Source organism: Triticum dicoccoides, chromosome 3B, assembly GCF_002162155.2.
Source record: "Triticum dicoccoides isolate Atlit2015 ecotype Zavitan chromosome 3B, WEW_v2.0, whole genome shotgun sequence".
Taxonomy (NCBI): Eukaryota; Viridiplantae; Streptophyta; class Magnoliopsida; order Poales; family Poaceae; genus Triticum; species Triticum dicoccoides.
In genome coordinates, this window is record NC_041385.1 from 407365970 (window position 1) to 407371385 (window position 5416).

The 5416-nt window shown below is 43.1% G+C and overlaps 1 long non-coding RNA gene across 2 annotated transcripts; it reads left to right on the forward strand.

Moving 5' to 3' along the window:
• Positions 1-246: 246 nt before the first annotated feature.
• On the forward strand, positions 247-5162 carry LOC119276228. 2 transcript variants are annotated; one of them, XR_005136431.1, is made up of 6 exons: positions 247-1306; positions 1423-1640; positions 1769-2097; positions 4231-4350; positions 4486-4666; positions 4746-5162. It is a non-coding gene; the product is annotated as an uncharacterized LOC119276228 (long non-coding RNA). The 2 variants fall into 2 exon arrangements; XR_005136430.1 differs by having other exon boundaries at positions 1769-4350.
• Positions 5163-5416: the final 254 nt, after the last annotated feature.

The window sequence follows — 5416 nt, forward strand, 5'->3', positions numbered from 1 at the left end:
AAAGAGACGGACCCATTGAGTGATGGTTGTTGGGTTAAAAGCGTGTGTTATGTTTTTTCTCCCGTTGCAACGCACGGGCTCTTTTGCTAGTATAATAATAAAGAAAATTGGGTTTCTGTCGTCAGTCGTCTTAGCAATTTTGCATAAAAGTCCCTCAGTTTGTAAGAAATTAACCTGCAATCCCTGTTTTAGCGGGTCTCTATATAACGTTTCACTTTTACAAAAATAACCCTAGAAACTCAGCCCGAACCAGACCGCTCTGCCTCCCGCAGCTCCACCCTGCCCGAGCTCCCCTCACCCCCGCAAGCCGCCTCGCCGGCGACCCCACACCTCCGCCGCGCCCCGCCGCTGGAGCTCCGGCCGCTCCGCCGCCTCGCCCCTCTCCTCCTTCCTCTTGATCTCCTCTCATCTCTGTCTCTCTTTCTCGCTGAACAGGGACCTCCAGGAGGGCCATGGCGCCACCAGCCTTCAATCTCGCCGGATCCGGCCGCCTGCACGCCAAGTCCGCCGGAAATGGATCCGTCCCGTCCAGATCCGGCCGGATCCGACCGAGCCCCGCCATCCTCGCCACTGGAGCACCTCCCCGCTCGACCAACAGCGCCGGCGCTGTCTGTCCCTGCCCGCGTCTGCACGAGGACGACGCTCATCCTGCTGGCTTGCAGCACTCGTATGGGCCGCCGCCCCAGCCGTCCCGGCATCAAGCTAAGGCCCATCCCAAGCCACATCTTCTGCCGCTCCGTCACCGCCCACCTTGAGATCAGCCCCGACGCCACCACCATCTTCAGATGCGTATGCACACTACTTCCTTCTTCAAATTGCTTCACCACATCATGCTGAATTTGCAAATGGCAGCTCCTTACATGTGTGATCGAGAAGCAAGGTCAAGTATGAGCAGGCTGTCAGCGTGCAGTGGTCGGAGATGCCGTCGCAACTTACATGTCGCATCCGTCGGCTCCATGCTAAGATTACGAGGCTCTATGTCTGTATCGTGGTGTTCCAGTAGTAAACTTTCAGGCTGGTTATATAGGGGATGGAGATGATGTATACTACCTAACAGCCATCGAGTAATAAAAGGAGATGGATTGAACTACATGATTTATGCCATGGGAATGATGAAAAATCTTTGGGTGAGGATGTTGAATAATTCAGTCCTGATCAATGGCTTCTCATAGAAGTCTTCCTGCCAGCAAGAGAGCCCTTACAGATTTATAGCTTTTAGTGTAATTATTACAGAGAAGACATGCTTAGATGGCCTATAATTTTACTAAGTGAACGTGTACTGATCTCTACATGCTTTTTATTAGAGGTAAAGACGATGCATTGCCTATCCAAGTCTCCATGCAAATTTGTAGATGCACATGGCGTTTTATCTATCTGGCTAGCGTTTATATTCAAAACTCTTTTGTCCTTATATCTTTTCAGAATCGCTTTCATGTTTTACTAAGATCTGTGCGGAAACAACATGAGCCTTTGCTGCTTGGTCTGGGATGGTGAAGTGTTGGTTGCAGTGGAAATCATTAAAGGGGGCACCGGTGTCTTCAGTTCTACGGTTACAGAATATATGGAGTCATGCCCAACGTTGCAAGGGAGCCTGTAGTGGGAGGCGACAAAGTATTGGTTGTTGCCATAGTATCCATAATGTACGTCATTCTTAATATGCATGCAGTTTGTACCTTTGTATTCATCCACCAATTGGCAATATGTTGATGTGCTCTGTAGGACATGAACAGTTGTGTGTCTAACACATTTTCATGATTTTTTCTGTCAGGAATTGTGTCAACACCAACCTCAGAGCTGGAACAAGGAGTGCGCATTCGCATTGATAAAACAAGTTTCCCATAGCCCGCTGCTACTGCCCACTACCACAATCTAGCATAGATACTTGTGAGCACGTGAGAACATCTGTAGGCTAATAAACAGTACAAACACCAGGCTTAGTTTCGGAGTACATATATTGCATCGACTGGTATGACGTCTGAATATATATCTGACTAGAGCCATCATATGGACAAGTAAATCTTTGTAGCAGTCTGTTGGATAATTATTGGAGATGATGCACTCTGATGGACAGATACAGAAATCCATTGTTATTTTCAGGTGAAAATCTTGCACATATCTATGTTGAAACCAGCCATTGATGTCCCCAAAATTCACTATACCAAGTACAACAATATATATTCATTAGGGGGGGCATTATTTTGATCCTGCTTTTCATGGAGAGCATGCCTCTGTATTCATTTACCAAATCTGCTTATGTACAATTCTTCGCACGTAGTACAGTTGTGCCCATAAAATTCAGTTCTTCGATTGGATTATGTAAAATGGGATGATCAACCAAATAACATTGGACCAAGTGGCTTATGTTGAGTGTATCGGTAAGGTAGATGCCTATATTAATTCATACAAAGATCATTACTGATAATGATATGATTGGTAATACATTCATGACTACTCTATGTTGCCTTGGCACATGCAAGCCATGCTATAGAAACCGAAACTTGCAAAACAGAGTGAAGTAAATTACTTTGAATTGTTAGACACAATCAAGATCATCACCAAGAGTCGTCAAAGAACATAGAAAATAGTAAAATTAGTGTTATTTAAATTTGGCCTTATTTTGCTATAAGCAATAAAAATCAAGCATACAATAGTTGTCTAGTGATAATTCTTTGGTATTTCTAAGGCCGGCAGTGGCACGGGAGGTGTCGTTGGTGCCACGGGCTAGACACAAACTTGATTAGATTGCTACTGCATTGCTGATCTGTACCTCTAGGAATGTTTTGCTGATCATGTCAACCTACAGGCTAGCAATTTGAAGAGACAGTTGCACAGATATTGGCATATACAGTCCCGTAGATTCCGCCAGTGAACATATAAAAACAGCATGTCCGTGAATCTAAATAAACTATAGCAGTGAATTATTGATGATGTATAACCTCATTTGCATCTAGCTTTCATCCAGCATTTTTTATTTATTTTATCAAACATCTTTGTAAGCATCTGTTGGGCCAGCCCAAGTAGACAGAACAATATAATAGTGTAAAAGACACCGTGCTCATATTATGATATGGTGTTAGGTTTACTTGCCTACAAGTTTGGTTCCACTTGGTACGGACACCATGCTCTGCTATCAGCGTATTTGTAGTATCAGGGTATTGTTACTACCTTGAATGCTGAATTTAAGGTTGACTGATCATGTATTAGTCTGACTCCCTTCTGAATTATGAGGTCATCCCATGGTTGTCCACTAATCTGGTGTTTGGTCCATCTTCTTACCCTTGCAATTTTAGCATCATCTGTCCAATCTTGCCCTGACTGTGTACAGACTGTTGAATACTTCAAACAATGAGCAATTTGAAGTTAAGAAATATGACAAATATCTAAAAATGGATTCGTTTTTGGAGAAATGACATTGTGTAGAGTGGAAATGCAGAACTATATGTTCCTATTTCACCAACTGGTATTGAATATGTGGTCAATCTTCGTAGAAAAAACTACAATGTCTAAACATTAGTGTGTGATACATATGGAAAATTGTGATGTCTATTTTTTTGAAATATTTTTACTTTAGAAAAAGTTTTAAACAGGGCATTGCATTAGGTTACATATTTTTGGCCAAGACGCTCCATGAGGCGATGGCACATAGCCGGCAAGGTGACGTTCTAAAGCGCACCAGCCCGCAACTGAGGCGGCGCCCACGGCGCAGCCGTGGCCTTTGGAACGCACCGCGGGGGCAGTGCTACCGGCCACCAGCGCTGCTCCTCCCAGACGGTGGTGCCCATGGCCGTGGTCCACTGGCCCCAGCCGGGCTCCCTGCGGAGGCGCGCGGGTGGCGGCCTCTGACTTGAAGTCTTCTTGAGATTTGTACGCCGATTGCTTGGTCGTCTCTTTGTGCTGTCACTACGTGTACTGAAGATTAGTTACTTCGTTTTGACTTGGAGCGAGGTGCAATGGTTTCAGGTTGCTGATGCTGATATTTTCATGTGATGTTTGAATGATTGTGTGACCAAGCGTAGTTGGGCTTCTAACAATGTATTGGCCTTCCTTTGCTGCACCAAAGTTAGTGAATTGTTCACCATGCTTGACTTTGTTCTTAGCAGGGAAATTTGTGGTGATTCGTAATCAAACTTGCAAAGAACATCCTTACTTCTGATTATGTTTGAAGAGGTACGATGGATGGTTGAGCTGAGACCACTGTTTGATATTTGTTTGCCTTTGCTTTGTAACCAGTGAGGGCTGAAGTGAATGAATCTGGAAGTGCTTTAGCGATTAATGCTCTGTCCCAAGTTAAGCATATTCTACTTCCGGTCACTGGCCGCAAGCCTTAACTTTCAGTTCTAATTCCTTGAGGTACCTTTGTGATGCCTTTATTTGTCCATGTCATTATTGTGCCTGCCATATGGAACTTTGAGTTTATCTTTGGTCGGCTTTCTTATCAACTGATAGCCCTTTGTGCTCAAGTTGATTTGATTAAATAATTTTCAGATCAGCGCAGTTGTGAATATAGCCATTGTTTCAACAGAACAAACCTAAGCTTAGCATGAAAGAGAGTATGAAAGTTCTGATCTCTTCAAAATATGTGAGGGACCTTGCTACCTTAGTTGTTGCATATGGCATTAGAATCAATTTTGTGTAAGTCACATGGAAATCGAAGCTCAAGGCACAGGTAATTTTTTCCGGCTTTTGTTTTTCTTCTTTCCTTGTACTCCTTTAACCTTTTCATGGTTCCTTATTCATTTTGGCAGTTTCCCAGTCCAAACGAGCACTCATCTTTCATGGGTGATTTCTCTACCGCAACTGGATTTGCAACTTTCATGATGATGCTGTTAGGCTGGATTATATTCCAAAGATTTGGTTGGGGGTGGCTTCCATGATCACCCCCATAGTTTTGTGGTGACTGGCGTTGGTTTCTTCTCTGACTTTCAACAATTGCAGTTCATTGCCGCAGAGCAGTCTTAGAAGATCAGTGCACATGTAGCCTTATTTCTGAGTCCAAATTTCATCGTACAAAAAGAAATACTCAGTGTAACCTCATTTCTGATGTTTGCAAAAAATAGATTATAAAAATGTTGCATAATGGCACGTGAAGCAGGTTACATTTCATTTTTTGCCCGGTGCAACGCATAGGCATTTGTACTAGTGTGTATCAAAACATAGATGTATCCTGGAGTATTTAAAACATCAAAACATATGTGTATCAACTGATATGGAGTATATGTTTCAATCAATTAATGTTGAGAATATCGCTTATCGTTAGCGTCTCGGTCAGTTGAGGATTAGAGATTCATCAAAAATCGGCCAATGAATCGATTTTATCGGTCGACTATTAATCCACCATTTTTTGTAAATCTCAGGTTCCCAACACTAAAATATGCTATATTCAACACCAAAATAATATTACACAAAAGTGTTACCT